The sequence below is a fragment of the Peromyscus eremicus genome, chromosome 1 (genome assembly GCF_949786415.1).
Source record: "Peromyscus eremicus chromosome 1, PerEre_H2_v1, whole genome shotgun sequence".
In the NCBI taxonomy this organism is placed as follows: Eukaryota; Metazoa; Chordata; class Mammalia; order Rodentia; family Cricetidae; genus Peromyscus; species Peromyscus eremicus.
Genome location: NC_081416.1, coordinates 189,480,184 through 189,502,699, shown reverse-complemented (window position 1 = coordinate 189,502,699; position 22,516 = coordinate 189,480,184). Strand labels below are relative to the sequence as shown.

At 38.5% G+C, this 22,516-nt stretch overlaps 2 pseudogenes; one reads left to right on the top strand and one right to left on the bottom strand.

The window, feature by feature from the left end:
- Nucleotides 1-20,183, bottom strand: LOC131903705 (vomeronasal type-2 receptor 116-like; annotated as a pseudogene).
- On the top strand, nt 20,025-22,453 carry LOC131894469 (zinc finger protein 426-like; annotated as a pseudogene).
- The last annotated feature ends 63 nt before the right edge of the window (nt 22,454-22,516 follow it).

Sequence of the window (22,516 nt, the reverse complement as noted above, 5' to 3'; positions counted from 1 at the left end):
CTAGGTTTTGAGAGGGTAATTCCTTCTAGAATGTGGCCTGTTCCTGATGTGATGAACTGAGTTCTTATCTGGCCTTATTAAGATAATATAGCACTTAGGGACAAAAATGAAGCCAAGGAGGGCTGCACTAGAAGCCAAGATAGAGAAGACTTCCATAGCCACCATGACCTTCCCCTTGGTGCTGTGGTAGACAGGGAGGAATGTGACCCAGACACAGAAGAATACCAGCATGCTGAATGACAGGAACTTGGCTTCATTGAATGTGTCTGGAAGATTCCGTAACATGAACGCCATAGTAAAACTCCCAAGTGCCAAGGAGCAGAGGTATCCCAGTATACCATGGAAGGCAAAATCTGAGCCCTTGTTACACACAAGGATGATATGCCCATGTTCAGTATGAACATCTTGGTCAAGGAAGGGAGGAGAGGTCCCTAGCCAGATTCCACAGAAGACAAGGTGGATCAGAGTACACATGGGGATTATAAGGTTTGGAGCCTTTGATATTATTAACCACCTCACCACTCTCCTTGGAAAAGTAACCTTGAAGGCAATAACCACAGTGACAGCTTTGGCCAACACAGTGGCAAGAGCCACAGTGAAAGCACCTCCAAATATGATCTGCTGCAGGATACAGGTTGTGGTGTTGGGATGGCCAATGAAGAGCAAGGAACAGAGGAAACAGACAGTGAGTGTGATAAGCAGTGTGTAACTAAGGGTCCTATTATGAGCTTTGACAATTGGAGTGTCTCTGTGCTTCACAAAGAGTCCAAGAACCGCACTTGTGAGTACAGAGAAGCACAGAGCTATGGTTGTGAGAGACATCCCCAAGGGGTCCTCATGGTTAAGAAAACTCACAGCTTTCTGGACGCAGTGTTTCTTCTCTGTGTTTGCATAATGACTTTCTGGACACTTCATGCACTTTTCCATATCTGATCAGAAATGAAAGAGAGATTTAATCCAAGCTGAAGTTATCCCTTTTATTCTAAGCCATTTTTCTATACTTTTGGACAGAATTGCTATCTACATCATTTTCCTTTTTTCTCAGGAACAAAGAATCACAAACTCTGTAGTGAACATTTTCATATTTATACCACCCAACTTCCTTATCTGATATTTCAGTTATTATTTTTGTGAACTTATAAAGTGTGTTGATCCAACTCAGCCCTCTTTCCTCTTGCTCCATTCCTCAACATCTCCCACTTTTACTTCCCAACTTAATGTGCTCTCTTATCTCTTCTTTTTACATTTTAATACTCACTGAGTCTATTCAGTGATGCTAGTATTTACATATTATGGGGGCAACAACTGGAATATGGGCAACATTTCAGAGTCCACAACCTTAAAGAAAAAATGATGTTCCTCTTTTGTTAGTAGTTATCAATTACCAGTAGCTTCTCATACAACCCATCTTCTTTATAGTGATATAAATTAAATATACCTTACAGTTTTCTCTCTTATATACCTTCAAGCCTCTTGTGCTATTGTTGTATCTCTTTTGGAAGTTATTAGAATACTGAATTAAAATACATAAACATACTTTATTTCTGAAACCACATCATAAGTCATACCACATTATTAATTTGAACAGTGCAAAAGAGGAAGTGTGCCCTTGAAATTACTTTCTTAAAATACTCTTCTTAAACCTAGGGTCTCGATTTTCTTATCATTATAAATTGCTTCCTGTTTTCTAATATTGACTCTTCTCTGTGGAAGCTTCTGTGAATAGGCATTACTACGTTGTTACAGGCTTGACTAGTGCACTAGTGAATAGTCGTCATTCCAATTGGGGAAATGTTAGAACTATTGAGACAGTTTTAGGGTATGAAATAAAACAGTTTTACAGTATTCTGCTCTTGAAAATTCATAAAATTCATCTTGTATTTGAAGTACAAGAACAGTAATTTATGCATGCCAGATTTCCACTGTCATTTTTGCATGATTTTAAAAAGAACCTCATCACCAGATTTTCAATTTTATTTTGTTGACAAATTTTTATTAACATATTATTGAATTCACTTTAGTAGAATAAAACTTATTTCTATACACATTCTAAATAATGTTTCCTTCAGCTGTTGTGATACATTGTTATATCTGTTCTCAGGACCTTCTTTCAAGTTATAACCTCAGGCTTTGTTATTTCCTTCTCTTTTATATGGAGGTGTTCATTTTGGTTTTGTTTTCTAAGTTTTAATGGAAGACTCAAACGTATAACTCCATTCCTTAGTAAAGGCACATGATACATGTAATAAAAACTAGTGTGTGTGTGTGTGTGTGTGTGTGTGTGTGTGTGTGTGTGTGAATATGTTCATGCATATTCAGTAAAAGTGTGTTTCTTTTGAATAACAGCTTGAGGGCACAGTCTTTTACATCTCTATGTGAGAAATCCATGAAAGAAGTTGCAGAAAAATTGTAAAAGTCAGAGGTCATGAAATACTTCAAGGAAATAGAAACTTCCAGACAAAGCTGGGCAGTTGAATACATAAATTCAAGGTTTAATATCATGCATATAACATGAGAAAGTTCAGGGCAGACCATATATCATTATGTATGGAGAGATGGCATAAAGTACTACACTTCACTGAGAAGTTATTTGACCTCATAGCTGCTATAAGGGGAAGACACTTTAAACTTTAAGAATGTGGCTGTAAAAATTATTCCATATTCCATCAGGGACTCCACTCCAAAGAGTATTTGGGTAGCAGAAACTGAATTCAATGAGTTTTTCTTTATTTTCTTAACAAGAGGTAAAAGAAGTTAGGTAGGAAAGTGGAAGATTTGGGAGGATATGAATATGATCCAAATACATAGTGTTAAATAATCAAAGAAGAGAAAACTTTTCAAAATTTCAAAGTTGAAATAAACCTGGTCACAAAATTATTATTCGGTATGGAAATACTAGCTTTTAAATATTTTCTTCTGAATTAAATATGATGTGAATATGTTCATGAACTATTCTTCTAAATGGAGACTCTATATTCCATTGCAGCTCTTAGGTCTTGATACAACTCTCAGACCTTTGGAACTGCTTTGAGGATATTGTTTTATATACTGTTTCTCAGAATTGTAGCAGAAAAATGGACATAATCCTATTCATTAAGGAAATTTGAAATTTTAGTTATGCTGTATAGTCAATAATTATGTAGTGGGAATATCAAACACAAATTGTTAATTTTCTGTTCGTGCTAGGAATAATCATTATTAAAATAACCTTTCATACATTTAGGTGAGTTCTAATCATTATTGAATTACAGTTAAGAAAACATCCAATTTGTGTACTTTATTACTATGTGTTAAATTATGTGGAGAAATAAAGCATATTGATTAGTACAGAGAAAAGGAGTTTCCTGCAGGAAAGAAGAGCGAAGTTGATCATAAATGTAAATCAATTATAAATTTCTGTGCCTACTCTGCACTATTTCAAGACATGCAGATGCACATTTCATATCCTAAATAAGAGAAGGAATTCATTTGTCTGACTTCTCTCTAGATATTTTTCAGTTTTTAAGATAATGCAGAATCCTGTAGAAATGTGGAACCATTTCTGTAAGATTTATTCTTACCTGTGTCATTGGAAATCTCATTGTCTGCACAAGGAGTGCAATCATAGCACCAAACAGCCTTGCCCTCCAGGGAAACTTTCCTGAATCCAGGACCACAGCTCTCACTGCACACAGACTGAGGAATCTGAGAGAAAATGGAGAAAAATTAACAAATTCTCATGGTTAATTGAAATTCTCAATAATATATTTAATATCACATAATTAACTTGCAAGTTTTATTCTTATAAAATTAGAAAGGAATTTGAGCATCTGTGATCTATACAAAATTGGTCTGAAGATTATCCCATATTAGACGGTTTGGATCATAATGAGGTAGGGACAAGTTTGATGCAGGGAGGTCACAGAAGATATGACCTCGAAGGTCAAGTGGTACTTCCATATGGATCTTGTCTCTGTGCTTGCTTTCTATTGTGTTGAGAAACTTTTATTTCCACCATGATTGTAAATCTTGCTTGTCAACTTGACAGGACTTAAAATCGCCAGGTAAACAAATTGCTGGGCATCCCTGGGAGTGTTTTTAAAGAAAAGTTTGAAGGGTTCACTCTAAGAGTGAGTATCACCATTCTATAGGCTGTTGTCTCAGAATTGAGAATGAGAAAAAGGTGATTTGTGGTATTTACTTTTTTATATTGACTGAGAATATGATATCATCAGGAACGTCATGCTCCTAGAGCAATAAATATCCAAAGATAAGGGCTGAAGGCTCATACTGTCAGCCAAAAGAAACACTTGCTTAAGTTACATTAGGTATGTATGTATCTTCAGTAGCAGAACAAGAGATAACACACACATGCACACTATAGTATTTCAATTCAAGGAGTGGATAAAAGAAATGACAACTGTTTATCTTCTATAATTTTAAGCATGGAATCAAGATGAACTACTCAAATTTCAGAAACTGAAGGAATTCTAGTAGAGACATTGTATATTGGTTTCAATGAAAAGTGGCAATTATAAACACAGATATGTGAATATATATTTCCTTAGTTGTGGTGCTATCTTGAGAGTTATTGCAACTTTGAGAGTTGCAGACTTATTGCCAGAATTATTTCAGTGGTTGGGGATTTTGAAAAATTATGATCCACACCTAATTCCAGTATTCATTCTCTGCTTCCAGTGTGTGGACTGAGACATTTTGTTTCAGATTCCTGCCCATCTCTCCATGGATGCCACACAGTGGCATGCCTCCTGAGTATAAAGGACACTCGAAACTCCAAAACCATAAGTCAGATAAACTCTTTTACCCACAAGTGAGTTCTGGTGATGGTGATCATAGCAAGAAAATATAACTTACTCAGTTTTCTGTTGTGAATGTAGAGATTTTCTACATCAGAGTGTCCTGTATGACATTACGAGGATTGCATATATCACTTCTCAGGTGCACTTTTTTATGTCAAATTGACAAAATTTAACCAAGCACAACTGAATATTAGCAGACATTTAAATCTTAAAAACGTCATTTTTTTAAGAAGCAGGGGATGATAAAGCACTGTCTTTTTGTAGTTATTTTTTGTCTTTGTCTACTGGGAAATTTATAGTACTGGGATTTAATTTCAAAAGTAGAACTTGTTAAACTGGGAGATATATTTGTATGATTATGATAAGTTTAATGCATTGAGATAATATATAACCCACCTCTAAATATCTTTCTGGCCATTGTATCATCTTCTCAGATAAAGTAAACTGTTGACTCTGGGGAGCATTGGGCAAAAAAATTCCTACTTTCACTTTTTTTCCAAGACCCTTTGGAAAATTCCAAAAGTTGAGAATATCATACTTATCATCATCTAACTTTTGTTTCCATTCTAAAGCCATGTTGTCTCCTACATGTATATTTCTCAAGAAAGGATGAAGCTGAAAGTGATGCAAGAACATGTTTTAATGTAGGTCTGAGAGTTTGACCACCAATGGATTATAGAATAACTCTCAATGTTCATTATCTGTGATGCAGGACATGATAATAATGTAGGTATCAATGAAGGTCAGCAATGGTGACCTAAGTTAATGGGATATAATTCTACATCTGAAGAACAGTCAGCCTCAGGAACATCTTCTATACAAACTTAGGAATGGAATCAGTGAGTATTGTTTGAAGCAAATCTCAGTTTATTTAAAAGAAAGCTATACCCATGTACACTCATGGTTCATCCCAAAGTTCATTGAGTAAAATGTGGGTACTTATGACTAAAATTCTTAGGTTTCTGATGTAATAATTACAATGAAAAACTGTGCAGATATTTGTGACACATTTTTATATTCATTAAAATCATTTCTTCCTTGCCACCAGCATCTTATTCCTCAGCAACATGAACAGAAAGATCTGCACTGACCTGGAAGATATGACAACACGTGAAGAATCTCCTGTGGATGGATACACACATACACACACATGCACACACTCACACACATACATACACACACACACACACACACACATACACACACACACACACACACATATATGTATGTATACATACATATACTATATGTAAAATACTGAAATATAATACCTAGCTTGGTGCCTCTGAAGATGCTGAAAATATCACATTGTTGATTCTCTAATACAATAGAAGGAATATTACCTGCCAGGGGAAGAACACCATTCTCTCCCCATTTCCAAATGGTTGCATTTGTACTTGATGAAGACTCATCTCATGGAGACTGTGGGCCACAGTATAGACAGCCTTGTATGTATTGTAGCTGTATTCACTCATTACTATGTCAAACATATGTCTAGGCAGTAATTCCAAGGAAGCATTGGGTTGGCAGTTCTCCAAAAGATGACAATCAAGCTCTGAAAATGAGCACTTGAAGAACAAAAACCACAATTTAGGAAGGTAATTGTCTTCTGGGTATTTGTAAGGATTAACTCTTTGGATAAAATTTTTAAATTCAGGCACCTGCTCATGGAGTTGTGAAAAAATGAGACTTCCATGGAATGAATCTAGCAAGAAAAAATCAGCGATATTAGTAACATCCCACTCAGAGGTCATGACCCAGACTTTACTCGTCAAAATCTGTTGCCCTATGTTCCTCATTAAACTTTGTAGTGAATCATTGTCACCATAAATGATGATAATATTGGCCAATGTTTCCTGGATGATGCCAAGACTTTTCCAGTATTTGTATGAAAATGAATTCCATGTGCTTTGGATCATTTCAACAAAAGCGATGCAGACTTGATTTTTCTCCATATTTTCTCTGATATCTGCTAGAAACTGAGTCCCTCTGTGATCATCTGGGATAAGCAGACCAACTCAGGTCCAGCCAAAATGAAGCATCAAAGAGACCATGGCAAGAGACAGAGTTGTGCCTTGGGGGGCCATCTGGTAGAGAGAAGTAAACTGACCTCGGTCACTGAAGATAGGCTCAAAAGGACCAACAGTGAGCTGAAGAGAAATAAAAATGGAAACTAGAGGAAGAACAGTGGTACTAAGTACAATCTTTGTTCTGCAGAAACAGATGGAAATGGTTAGCACAATGATGGTTCACCCTGATTTTAAAGCCAATTTCTGTGAGAGATGTTTTCAGTAAATGACTGGCCTATTTTCTATTTTTATTAATCCTCCTTGTCTACTCCAACCTCCCCTTTCTTTTCCCAGTTCCTTAAATAGAGGTCCATCTCCAATTGTCTGGACAATTGTCATTAATATCTAACTAATCCAATTACACCTTTTTACCTATGGACACACCTGAAATGTCGGCAAAGGAGATCTGCATTTTTATCCCATACAACTCCTCACCTGTGGAAATTTGTAGAGCTGAAGCAGTGTCCCAATATGGGCAGATTTTACCCATGATGGTCCTGTTATTGCAGCAGTTAACTTTCTCTCCTTTACACAGTTATAATTACAGTGAAGCCTGAGAAATCTACTCAGGCCTGTGAGCCAAAAAAGAGCATTCATAAGAATGTTTTTCTCACTGTATGGGATGTTATAGAAGTCAAATCCCAGAGATATGTTTGGTAAAAGATGAGGGTTCCTGTTGATCTCCTCAATGGCAAATACCAGGGCCAGAACCAACTGGTGTATTTTAAAATTATACCTGCAGAGATTGAATAAAAACATACCTGAGGAAATTACAGACTACACAGAACTGCAGATTCCAACTACAAAGACAAAGGGACAGATTCCGGAAATCCTGGGTGCAGCTGGGTATTTCAGTGTTTGTGGAAACTGCAATGCCTCTAAACATAAGCACAAAGTAGGAGAACTAAGCCCCTAATCTTGACTGAGACTAAATGGAAGACATTCAAGCCTTTAAAATGGTGATGCTTGCCTTTAATCCCAGCACTTAGGAGACAGAGGCAGGTGGATCTCTACGAGTTCAAGGCCAACCTGCTCTCCAAAGCCAGTTCCAGGAAAGGCACAAAGCTACACAGAGAAACTCAGTCTTAAAAAATTTTAAAAAAGTCTCCGAATTTGCCTCCATCCCAGTACTTCCAGATGCCTCAAAATCTTTTCATTGCCAAAGACAAAGGAGGGCTTTACCCAAATGCTGGGACCATGGAAATGCCCTGTGATACATCAGTCAAAGTGATTGGACCCTGTAGCCATAGGATGGCCTATCTGTCAAATATATGTGGAGAGTACTGCTAGCTTAATAAAAGAATGCAATCGAGTTAAGTGTGTTAAGATCTGATGCTCATAGTATCTAGGAAAAAGGAGGTCTTCTACTGAGGAAAAAAAAAAACATCCAATGTTTAATGACTGTTTGACCCAGTAGAAGATTCTACTCCTGGCCCCAATTTGAGTTCAGTTTGTCATCAATCCAGCTATCCCTCTTGCCTGATGATGACCTTCAGGTGCTCTATAAGACTGTCACCAGATGAAAGATGAAACCAGGAACGTGGGAGATGCAATACTTACTTTTAATAAAAATAATTTGTGCCTAAACCAGGAACCTCATCCCAGGTAGAAGAACTGATTGATCTAGCCCAGTATCTCATATAGGGCAAAGTAAACTACTATATACATGGACCAAAAGTTGATATGGTTTTCCAAGTGGGTATATCAACTGTGTGATCTATAGGGAAAGATGGCTTCTCACTGCTGGAAAAAAAGGACATTAAAAAATCTTGGCCATCTTAGGGGATATGTGGCTTCCCCTAGAAATTTCTGTCCTCCATGGGCACACAGTTTAACTCACTGTCTGACAGATGACACTAAAACTTATTGATGTTCTGATGACACATACCACAAACAGTGCTACCTATGACTGCAGGGTAAAGAAAAATGGTCAGTACAAAACTATATGTAGTCCAGAGATTTCCTATGTCCTGGTCTGACGGCAGTTGGGACAAATCTCTCCCACTTGCATCCTCCAGGTAAACACAGAGAGGCTTATAATTAATCTGTGGCTTTACCCGCATTCCATTAAATGATGTTCCTTGAGTGACTCGCCGGTGTCTCTCCCTGCCTTCTTCCTGTCTCTCTCTTTTAATTTCCTGCTGACTCTAAGCTGCTTTGCCATAAGACAAGTGGCTTTACTTATCAACCACCCAGAGCAACACATATTTTCATTGCACAGATAGACAGTCTTCCATCACCTATGTGTTGATGGAAGGTACCAGAGGAAAAGTTCATTCTCTCAGAAATAATTGGCTGGATTATGGTAACAAACCTTCACCAAGCTATCCCCCTGGGTACAACAAAACTTTCTGAGTTGCTCAGACCAAGGTATGTTATAGCTATACTCGGCACACTAGCATGGCATATCTCAGCGATATACCAACATTGTGTTAAAGTAAATCAAAAACAGAGAGTCCTTACCCAGGAAGGGATCCAAATGAAAGACCAACACCTGGTCAAGTGTTGGAAAAACTGAGCTCAACCAAGATCTGGCTTGCTGGGGAAGGGAAAAATACTTGCAACTTTCTTAAAGATACCATTTTTGAGTGGTTAGAAGTTTTCCCCAAATAGCAGATAAAATGCTCAGGCATAAATGGGTGCTCCAATTTGACTTCCTTCTCGCAATAGGGTCCAACAATATCCTGATTTTCATAACCCAAACCATCTTAATTAATAGCTATGGCTTTAGACATAGAGCAAAAACTTCACTGTGTATCTAGACCTCAGAGTTCTGAGCTGGCAGAAAGAATGAACAGGACATCAACTGAAACTCCAACAAAATTCTCCTTAGAGTCCAGAAAAAGATGGTTAGGCTTCCTCCTTTACTGTGCCTCAGTTTACTGTTCCCCATATATGGAGGGATTAACTACCTATGAGATTATATTTGGAAGAATTCCCCACTTGTTTCCCAGGCTCAGAGAAGAGCAGTTGACAAATATCTGTAATCATTCCCTTATTAAGTCACTGAAGGCCTTCCAGTTCTCCACACAGGCTATTCATTGAATTATCTGAGATACCCAGCCATCTTCTGAGTCCACCACCAATTTCACCTTGCTTAAGTAGAGTGATATCCTCTGTGTCAAATAAGTAGCCAAAGGGACACTGGAGCTAATCTCTTAAGGACCCTACAAGGTCATTCTCTCCACTCCACTGGTGGTGAATGTAGGTGCTCTTACATCACAGACCCACCCCACCCAGATAAAGAAAGTGGAAGCTACAGATGGTATTCTCAAATGGAATGTCTCTGAACTATGGGCCCATTAATAATAAGGTTTCATTGATCCCCAGGTATTTGCACTCCCTGCTCATACCTCTTATTGAATCTTGTGTTTTTCACTATGGGTACAAATACAGGGTCACAGTCCAAGCCTCACTGCTCTCAGGGCTGGACTGGAGATTGAGCATGACAGATACATGGAAGGTATTATCTAATATGACTACAGACCAGCAGCCTTTATCTCATCTTGGTTTTTACTTGCTGATGCCTACTTTAAGTGTTTGGCTGTATTGGAGAAATGAAGAACTTGAGAGTTTATCTTTTAGATAGTAATACAGAGTTTACAATTCCATGCATTCTCCGTGGCTTGTCCCCTAGTTGCCAGCATCAAGGAAGTTTCCATTGTAAAACTGGAAAGTCCTAAAAATATTGATTTAAAAAATTCTGGTCTTTGGGAAATAGGAATAACCTAAGAAATCAGATTCTATTCTGCAGGTGGGACCTTAGTGATAGAGTTATATCATTCCCATCAAAAATAAGCCAGAATTGCTGGTTATGCTTAGACCATGCCCTCCTACTACACAGGGACATGAATTAAACAGACTGTCAGCTCATTGACTGACATACTTAAAGTGTCTGGGGGTAGCCTTAATTAACATTAGGACACTTACAAGGGACAAAGAAATCTAATATCCCAAATTTTTAACCTACACACTACTTTTCCTTATTTGGATATCTGATATTCAGCCTAATGGAATGATTTAAATATATATATTTAATATATATGCAATATTATATTACTTGGCCTCTGGTACTACTAGGTGGACATATACTAATGGATTGACTCAATGGCTCTTCTAATTGTTTCCAAACTAAGTAGATATGTTGATCAGAACTTACAGGCATTAAAGTTCCTGTTTCTGAATTAAAAAACAGATTTCTTTCCAGAAATAAATGTTCCCACAAATTTGGAATGGCCTAGAGTTCTCATGAAATATAGGAAAGAATGTATGGATTTGGGAGAAACCAGATTTGTCTTCACTAATTGATCAGGAACAATTAGATAATTTCTTGGCATGGTGCTCTGTCACCTGCATGTGAGACCTGAGGCATGAGTGTGCAGGTACACACACAAAAACTTTTGGTAAAAATGCCTTATAAATTCTGTATCATGTGCAGTCAAATAGACTAAGTCATGTTGCCTCAAAAGAAAACTTACATTAATCTAGAAATTGATATATAATTTTATGTTTGTATATCATATCATCTGAATAGTTATAATAGTCCTAAAGTAAAATCTGTTTAAAAATTTAGACTACACAAAAACCAATGTAGTGAAGCTAAATTCCTGCCCAGGGCTAAGATGTTTTGTAATCTTGATATTAAGATGATCATTTCTAGGCATGTAAAAATTCTATGCATGAAAAGAGACAAAGAGACTTAGACAGCAGACATATTCCCTTTTTGAAAACATACATGCATTCTCACTGTGTAATAAAGGATGCAATCAGAAGCCTTACAAAATAATTTTAGCTTTGAGATACATACACTTCTTGTTCCCCAACTTGTATTAAAAAATTAGGAAAGGTATTGTACAATGGAAGATTTTGAGGGAAGAATGGAAAGGGAGAAAGTCACACAAACTACTCTTTTGTAGTAACAAAAATATTTCTCTACCACAAACTTAATTTTATTTCTGACTTAGTAATAAACAACCCTAAATGGCCACAATCTTGTCATTGTGTCTTATAATCACATCCATGAAAATGAGATTTAAAACTTGTTAGAAATGCAAGGAAAGACAGATAAAAGAGAAAAATGCTTCTGGTAGTAAAATAATAGTAAATAATTAATTTAACTAAAAAATTTTGAAGACAGGCATAGCTGTTTTGACAATAAGAAACTATTGCCAACTTCTAAATCTGACATCCTTACTGCTAAATCAGTGGTATCTAGCAGATGCAAACTTGTTACTCTACCATAACATCCCTCCATAGTAACAATTTTTTACACGAGTACATATAGACTTCTAGACTGTCCTGAAGATCCAGGTAAAGTTTGATAAAACCATCCTCCCTCTGAAGACCTAATATGAGAAACATGTGGCTGTAAACGCATGGCCAAGGAAGATCCAATCTTTCAATTGACATATTTGGAAACAAAAATCAATAAACAAACAAGCAACCTTTTGTATAATCTTTGAGAATAGAAAATAAATGAAGAATAAAATACAATTAAATAAGGAATTTTGGATTGGAAGAGAATATTTCATGATAAAAATAAGAAGCATAGGAGCAAGAATACAGATATCACCTGGGTCATATGTAACATGAATTCTGAAAGAGCATAAATGAACAACAGCACTTACTGTATGCGAAAGTTGGTGTAAATGTTTGGCAGATAAGGATGTGGAACTTCGTTGGCTCTGTAGAAAGTATGAACTGGGAAAAATACACCAATGGTTACATCTCCTTCATGGTAAAATTCTTCTTTGATTTTGAAATAACAGTCAGAGGAGTTATAGGCATATGCATGACTGTGATTAAACAAGATCTTGATAATAATAACCAAAAGAAAACGTCCCACCAACACACATGTCTGCTCAGACATAAGTCTGATGGATCCAGATCTCACAATGTCCAGCAGGTTTATACTTAGCTCAAGTGTTTGTGACCATATGTGCTTCTAACTTTGTTGATGGGTGAAGCTGTCACAGTAACCCAGAGAGCTGTCACACTCTGAGCACTTTCTTATACCTCCTCCACTGCCACTGAGAATTCTGGAACTCTTTCTTCCCTTGGGCTATGCATCTGAGGCCCTGTGTTCAGGTGAAAAACAAGCTGGAAAATATGTTTATAGATTTTCTTCTGCACCTGTAGGCAACACAATTTCATCTAAAACAACAGGCAGTAAGAGCTCAGGGATGAACTCCTCTTTGGATAATTTGGTCACAGGAATGAAGAAAGAAACTTTTCATATGAAAACAACTGAGATAGGTGTTAACAGTCTACATCAGAGGATGACATTCCAAGTGTAGTGGGTAGGGAAAGGGACAAAATCCCATGATGGGCAAAATGATTGACACATCATGATTTTTCAAACCAAAGGAAGTCAGTGGATTCTAACTTGCTTAGTGTCTGTGTCTCAGAGATTCTTTGCTTCTATGATACATCTCTATATGAGTATTAATATAATGTCCACATCCAGTAAAATCTGTTTCTCACTTTGAGAAAATTAATGATCTTAATAAATTGTTCAGTTCCAAATGGATCAACTAACTGAGACATGAAGTTTCCTGTTTAGATTCTATGCTTTGTGCTACGGCACCTCTGCTGTCCTAGTTAATCATCAGTAAATGATTGGGTAGATGTGTTGTTCTGATAAATACCTGTACCTAGTGCAGTGGGTTTACCAGCTACTTACCCTGTTCTGAGAACATGAGGATTATAGGAAATCCTTCTCTTTCCTTATGAAGCATAATAATTTAATAGCCTCTAAATGTAATAAACATCACCTAATAAACCAAATGAAGCAATTATGATCTGTGTTCTATTTCCTAGTTCACAGGATAAGTTAACACAGTGAAAGTCTTTTGTATTATGTTGTGTAAAATGAGTGGATGCTCCAACACATTAATAAGTTCCCTAAAGAAAGGATGAAAGAGTGGAGTCAAAAAAACCCACAGACAATTGACTGAGGATTGATAAACATTATTATGTCTCTTTCAGTCATGTGCATTAGAAGACACACTGAAACATCTCAGATAGTCCAGTTGGCAGTGAAATTAGTAAATCCCTCCATCATTTGTTCTTCAGGAACATAGAAAGCAGGAGGAAATGAATTAACCAAACAGGATATCTAGAAGCTGTGTGAATGTCTTCTAAGGGATTGCTAATTGTGCATATTATTTGGACTTTGTCACTTAGATCCTCTGATATATTGGTTTTTGTTTTAGCATATTATATCTTTTTTCTCTTTTAGGAAATACTTTTTTATTTTATTTTACAATACAATTCACTTCTACATATCAGCCACGGATTCCCTTGTTCTCCCCCCTCCTGCCCCTCTCCCCTTCCCCCCAGCCAACCCCCCATTCCCACCTCCACCAGGGCAAAGCCTCCCCTGAGGACTGAGATCAACCTGGTAGACTCAGTCCAGGCAGGTCAAGCCCCCTCCTCCCAGGCTGAGCCAAGCGACCCAGCATAAGCCCCAGGTTTCAAACAGCCAACTCATGAAATGAGAATAGGACCCTGTCCCACTGCCTGGATGCCCCCCAAACAGATCAAGCCAATCAACTGTCTCACCCATTCAGAGGGCCTGATCCAGTTGGGGGCCCCTCAGCCATTGGTTCATAGTTCATGTGTTTCCATTTGTTTGGCTATTTGTCCCTGTGCTTTATCCAACCTTGGCTTCAAAAATTCTCGCTCATATATACCCTCCTCTTTCTCACTAATTAGACTCCCAGAGCTCCACCCGGGGCCTAGCTGTGGATATCTGCATCTAGATCCCTCAGTCGTTGAATGGGGTTTCTAGCATGACAATTAGGATGTTTGGCTATCCCATCACCAGAGTAGGTCAGTTCGGGGTGTCTCTTGACCATTGCCAGCAGTCTATTGTGGGGGTATCTTTGTGTATTTCTGTGTCCTCTCTAGCACTTTGCTTCTTCCTATTCTCATGTGGTCTTAATTTACCATGGTCTCCTATTCCTTGTTCTCCCTCTGTTGTTGATCCAGCTGGGAAATCCTGCTCCCCCAAGCTCTCTTTCCCTCCACCCTCGCCCTTCATTAACCCCAGTCATATCCAGATTGTTCATGTAGATCTCAGCCACTTCTCTGTCATTGGGAGATCCCCGTGTCTTGCTTGGGGTCCTGTTTTCCAGGTAGCCTCCCTGGTGATGTGAGTAGCAGTCCACTCATCCTTGTTCCACATCGAGTATCCTCCTATGAGTGAGTACATACCATGTTTGTCTTTCTGAGCCTAGATTATCTCACTCAGGATGATTTTTTTCTACATCCCTCCATTTGTCTGCAAATCTTATGATGTCATTGTTTTTCCCTGCTGAGTAGTATTCCATTGTGTATATGTACCATATTTTATTTATCCATTCTTCAGTTTAAGGGCATCTAGGTTGTTTCCAGGTTTTCGCTATTACAAACAATGCTGATATGAACATAGCTGAGCAAGTGCTCTTGTGGAATGATTGAGCATTCCTTGGGTATATGCCCAAGAGTGGTATAGCTGGATCTTGGGAGATTCATTCCCAATTTTCTAAGAAAGCTCCATATTGATTTCCAAAGTTGTTGTACAAGCTTGCATTCTCACCACCAGTGGAGGAGAGTTCCCCTAGCTCCACATCCTCTCCAGCATAAGGTGTCTTCAGTGTTTTTCATCTTAGCCATTCTGACAGGTATAAGGTGGTATCTCAGAGTTGTTTTGATTTGCAATTCCCTGATGATTAGGGATGCTGAGCAATTCCTTAAATGTCTTTCAGCCATTTGAGTTTCCTCTGTTGAGAATTCTCTGTTTAGTTCTAAGGCCCATTTCTTAATTGGACTGTTGAGCATTTTGATGTATAATTTCTTGAGTTCCTTATATATTCTGGATATCAGTCCTCTGTCAGATGTGGGGTTGGTGAAGATCTTTTCCCATTCTGTAGGCTGTCGCTTTGCCTTGTTGACTGTATCCTTTGCTCTACAAGAGCTTCTCAGTTTCAAGTGGTCCCATTGATTGATTGTTTCTCTCAGTGTCTGTGCTACTAGTGTTATATTTAGGAAGTGATCTCCTATGCCAAAGCATTCAAGACTACTTCCTACTTCCTCTTCTAGCAGGTTCAGAGTAGCTGGATGTATGTTGAATTCATCGATCCACTTGGACTTAAGTTGTGTGCACGGTGATAGATATGGATCTATTTGCAGCCTTCTGCATGTTGATATCCAGTTATGACAGCACCGTTTGTTGAAGATGCTTTCTTTTTTCCATTGTACACTTTTGGCTTCTTTGTCAAAAATTATATGTTCATAGGTGTGCAGATTAATGTCAGGGTCTTCAATTCGATTCCATTGGTCCACATGTCGGTTTTTATGCCAATACCAAGCTTTTTTTTTTATTACTGTAGCTCTATAGTAGAGCTTGAAGTCTGGAATCGTGATGCCTCCAGAGGTAGTTTTATTGTACAGGATTCTTTTGGCTATCCTGGTTTTTCTGTTTTTCCATATGAAACTGAGTATTAGTCTGTCCAGGTCTGTGAAGAATTGTGTTGGAATTTTGATGGGGATTGCATTGAATCTGTAGATTGCTTTTGGTAAGATTGCCATTTTTACTATGTTAGTCCTGCCTATCCATGAACATGGGAGATCTTTCTATTTCCTGACAACTTCTTCAATTTCTTTTTTTGAGGGACTTAAAGTTCTTGTCATATAGGTCCTTCACTTGCTTGCTTAGTGTTACCCCAAGGTATTTTATGTCATTTGTGGCTATTGTAAAGGGTGATGTATCTCTGATTTCCTTCTCAGCTTCTTTGTCAATTGTATATGGAGGACTACTGATTTTTTTGAGTTGATCTTGTATCCTGCTATGTTGCTGAAGGTGTTTATAAGCTGTATCAGTTCCTTGGTGGAATCTTTGGGGTCACTCAATTATACTATCATGTCATCTGCAAATAGGGAAAGCTTGACTTCTTCCTTTCCAATTTGTATCCACTTAATCTCCTTATGTTGTCTTATTGCTCTGGCTAGAACTTCAAGTACTATATTGAATAAGTATGGGGAGAACAGACAGCCTTGCCTCATTCCTGATTTTAGTGGAATTGCTTTGAGTTTCTCTCCATTTAATTTGATGTTGGCTACTGACTTGCTGTAAATTGCCTTTATTATGTTTAGGTATGTGCCCTATATTCCTGATAGCTCCAAGACCATTATCATGAAGGGGTGTTGGATTTTCTCAAATGCATTTTCTGCATCTAGTGAGATGATCATGTGGTTTTTTTCTTTGAGTTTGTGTATATGGTGTTTTACTTTGACAGACTTTCATATGTTGAACCTCCCTTGCATCCCTGGGATGAAGCCTACTTGATTGTGGTGGATAATTGTTTTGATGTGTTCTTGGAGTCTGCCAGTATTTTATTGAGTATATTTGCATCAATGTTCATGAGGGAGATCTGTCTGTAGTTCTCTTTCTTTGTTGTATCCTTGTTTGGTTTAGGAATCAGGGTAATTTTAGCCTCTTAGAAGGAGTTTGGTAATGTTCCTTCTGTTTCTATTGTGTGGAAGAATTTAGAGAGTATTGGTATTACCTCTTCTTTGAAGATCTGGTAGAATTCTGCACTGAAACCATCTGGTCCTGGGCTTTTTTTTGGTTGGGAGACTTTTAATGACTGTTTCTATTTCCTAAGGGATTATTGGACTATTTAAATAGTTTATCTGTTCTTGATTTAACTTAGGTATGTGGTACCTATCCAGAAAATTATCCACTTCTTTTAGATTGTCCAGTTTTGTGTAGCAGAGCTTTTTGAAGTATGACCTTATGATTCTCTAGATTTCCTCAATGTCTGTTGTTATGTCCCCCTTTTCATTTCTGATTTTGTTGATTTGGATGCTCTCTCTCTGTCTTTTGGTTAGTTTATCTTTTCTAGGAAAGGAGGTGTCTTTTTACAAACTTATGAATGATCTGTGACAGGAACATTGTTTTCTAGATCTTCACAGCCATGACCTCAACTGAGGGACATTCCTGTGGCTATCATGTTACATTATAAAAGAATTTTTACTACATTTTGCCCTTGTTATGAGAAAATTAGTAACACTGAATTAAAAAGAAATGGAAATATGAAATTTTAAAACAGTAGACATGTAATGCTAGCTGATCACTGTCCTGTTTGAGAACAACAGAGAAAAAAAGAAATTAAAATAAATTATATGAAAGCAGGAGATTGGCTTAAAAAGGAAGTGAGGAATTTAAAATTTGCAAACCAAGTTTCTGCCATAGATTTATAATTGGGACAGAAATTACCACCACCAAATCAAATATTTATGTTCTATGTAGGTTTAAGCACAAATATCTCTTAATGGCGAGCTACTACACTTAGAAGTTTCAAGAATATGAAAATGTAATGTCCTTGGAAATGGGTGGAAGAGGACTAAATGATGATCACAGTGTTACATGCTAGGAAATACCTAATCATGGAAATACTTCTATGGATCAGTGCTGAGAAATCACAGGAAATGCTGTAAAGTTTGCCAGGCAATAGCTTGAGCAGGGACAGAAGGTTGCAACATTTCAACATTTTCCCCATGGATGTATTTGGCAAGCATAAGAGAAGCCACAGACATAAGCCCCAGGAAACTTTTACTAAAGTTTAGAAAGCCACTATGTATAGAACTGTAGGGTAAACTCAGATTGCCTTCAAGGGGGCATCAAGAGGACATGGCATGTGGAGAGATTTAATCTGAAGAAATATGTACATGAAAATGGATACTTGCCAGGCAAGAGATATAAGATGCCTGACGTGCTGCAAGCAGAGATTGGAGATGATGGACCCGAGATTTTGGAGCATCAACCATCCCTGAGTTCCCCTCCTGATCTTCTGCTTAGCATGCCTCTAGACGGCCAAGACAGAAATACCTCCATGTCCTGACGTCATGCTTTATGCCATGCACATGTCATATTCTCCATATAATTACTTTTTGTAATGCTAGTTTTTTCTATCTCATCTTCATGTTCTGTGTTCTTACAAGAATGGTGATTTCCGTGACACAGAAAAGCAGTGACGAAAATTTCATGGGCAATTTTCCAGAGATGATCTCCCAGGCTTGAGTCAAGGCAGTTATGCAGGTCATGGGGAAGAACCTGCAGCCTGGGGAAGCTTTTCAGGCTTGGATAAACTGTACCTAATGTGTGGTCAACTATAGCACATGGTATGATGTGTACCAACATACTGGACTCAAATTGGCCATGATGAATAATTCAGTTTCTGAGGGTATTCCAAGGATATTGTGTAAAACTTGAGAACCTAAGGGGTATTGGCTGAAGACTGTGGATAGAGTAACATAGATGGGATGACAAGCAGGAAGTGTTTGAACCTAGAATAGGAGGAAATTGGTGGTTGCCACCAAGAAAGGGAGATGGCAACTTTAATCTAGATATTCTGATTCCTCCTAAAGGAGTGTGGAGACACTGTGACAATAGTTGGTGTGATTGCTGCAAGTTTTATTGGGTTTCTAGATTGAAAAGAGCTGCCAGGAAAGGTGAGCTTCCTTTCATGGAAGTTGTAAAAATTGGATCAGGTCTTCCTTGGAATTGTTGGGAGAAGAAGGACAAAAATCTCTGACTTGCAGGGGCAGATTTCTTGTCTAAGGTCATTGTGGCCCACCAGTCATGGGGCTTGGTGTTTACAGAGGGGTGAGGAGGAACTTAGGAGGCTGCATGGGTCTTGAGGTCGGAGCAGGCTGTGTGAGGGGGAAATTACTGGTATGTTAAACATTGTTCTTATTTTTACCTTTTTTTTTTGCAAAATTACATGTTGCTAGCCTCTGGATCAAGTGCTCAGAAGACAGTATAATCATTAATAATAAAAATAGATTATGCGAGGTGTCTGCACGGTGTCCAGAGGCACACAAAGACAGGTCCACAAAAAGGTGTCTGGAGATGGCAGTGACTGAATGGACCAGACAGATCATTTTTCCTGGTCTCTACTCCCCTTACGAGCCCACCCGAAGAAGAGTGTAACTGCCCAGACCCAGGAACAAACAAGCTTTTCTCCCTGACCTGAAGGGATCCAACGTGGCTGATAACTCCGAGCCGGAAGCGGAAGAGACATCATGCCGACTGCCCCCCTTTTTTTCTCAGAGCTCAGACCTTCTCGGTGTTGGTCCGAGGGCCCTCCACTCAGCTCGTCCTCCTCCCAGAAAGAATAGACTTTCCGCCATTGGCATCACATTGAGACGCTGCATCTTCTATTCTCAGACCGGGCGATTCTGTTTGCTGCAGCCGAGCTTTGCCCGAAAGGACTTCTAGATCTTTACAGAACAGGATATTTTCTGTGTCCTTCCCTGCTCTGCTCATGCCTACCACAGGAATAGGACTTCCTCATTATTTGCTGAAAGAATTAAAGAATAAGCCAGACCTGAAATAAACTTCCAGTACCTACAGTAAATGAAATAGAAGAGGACTCCATATAACCCTGTATTAAGAGGAATGGAGATTGCCTCTGTCCACTTAGATTCATAAGCTGTACCGAAGTGATCTAGGCATCAGGGAAGGGAGTGTTCAGGCATATTTCACCATCAGCTTCACAGGATGGCAGCCATTGATTTGTCCCATGGTCTTCTTCCTAGAGAGCCTGTCTACATCTATGAAGAAAACACAGAGGAGGAAGAGACAGTGACCGACAAACAGGCAAATTGTTACCAGGATTCAGTGACCTTCGATGATGTGGCTGTGAAGTTCATCCCAGATGAGTGGACGTTACTGGACTTGACTCAGAGAAACCTATACAGAGAGGTGATGCTAGAGAACTACGAAAACTTGACCTCAATAGGATGTCAGTTCATTCCTAGTCCGACCCTGGTTAAAACAAGAAGAGTTGGAGACAGTGGAAAGCGCAGTTCCTCAACAATTGGAATTGCAACCTGGAATTGATGATACAGAGCTTCCGAATTATTTTAAGATGCAAAGTTCCAGTGCAATAGAAATGGTGGGTGATTCATCCCTTCCTCAACAGTCAGAAAACCATAATGAGGGGGACCTATGTGACTCTAAGCCATGTGGAGAAGTGTTGGATGAACAGTTATGCCTTAACACAGAGGTGAGCATGCCTAGCCAAGGATACAGTTCTGAGTGTAACTGGTATGGGAAAGACGTTTTTTCTTTCCTCAAGGAAACCTCTACTGGACAGAACGTTTCTGATCTTAATCACTGTGGGAAAATCTTCAGTCTGACTCCAAACATCATGTACCCGAGCACTAGCACAAATGAGAAACCCTTTGAATGCACAGACTGTGAGACAGCCTTTTTCAATCCGTCATACTTTCAGACAGATTTGAGGCCTCACAATGGAGGAGAACCCTATGACTGGAAGAAATATGGGAATGGTTTTATTCATCCCACAAGCTTTGCTATGCATCTTCCAATTCTCAATGCAAGAAACCCCTACAAGTTTGAGGAATGTGGAAAGGACTTTCAGTAATTTGCATGCCTGAATAATCCCATGGGAATGTGCACTGGAGATAAATTCTGTGACTTCAAGGAATGTTGGAAAGACTTCACGGTTTCCTCACACCTAACTCAGTATGTCTCAATTCATACTGAAGAAAAATCCAAAATATGTAAGATATGTGGGAAGTCCTTTGCTAATTTTTCTCGACTTTCTGTACATGTTAAAACTCATAATGAATAAAAGCTCTTTGTATTCAAGGAGTGTGGAAAGGCCTTTAAAAATATGTCGTACCTTAATGATCACGTTAGAATTCACACTGGAATAAAATCATACAAATGTTTGGAAAGTGGGAAAGCCTTCCTTTGATGGTCAGGCCTTACTGAACACGTAAGAGTTCACACTGGGGAAAAGTCTTACGAATGTAAGGAATGTGGAAAAATCTTTTCTAGATCTACTCAGCTTACTGAACATATAAGAACACACACTGGAATCAAACCTTATGAATGTAAAGAATGTGGGAAAGCCTTCACTCAGTACTCAGGTCTTGCCACACGTGTAAGAATTCATAGCGGAGAGAAGCCCTTTGAATGTAAGGAATGTGGGAAGGCCTTTACCAGGACCTCTGGCCTGATTCATCATGTGAGAACTCACACAGGAGAGAAGCCTTTTGAATGTGTTCATTGTGGGAAAACCTTTATAACGTCCTCCCATCGCACAAAACATCTGAAAATTCACAGTGGCGAAAAACCCTTTGTTTGTAATATATGTGGGAAAACATTTATATATTCCACATTCCTTAACATTCACATTCAAACCGATACTGGAGAGAAGCCCTATATATGTAAGCAGTGTGGGAAAGCATTTGCTGTTTACTCACGTCTAAGGAAACATAGCAGAGTTCACACTGAAGAGAAGCCCTATCAATGTGATGGTATGAGTATTGCTATTTAGCCCATCTGTTGCTACCTTTAAATATTGACAGTGACACCAAAGATCATCAAATTAGTCTTATCTGTTTTGTGTGGGTTATAATGGCTCACACTGGCCTTAGACACCATCCTAATTTTGTGAAATAGGATTATTTAGTTGCCCCCTCAAACTTTCTTTTGGGCAGTGCTGAAGATTGGCCTTGAACATCACACATGCTAGGCAAGCACTCAATCACTGAGCTACATCCCTGGAAACTTTTCATGGATATCAGAATCTGAACATTTGTGGGTCATAAATGAGGCCAGTATAC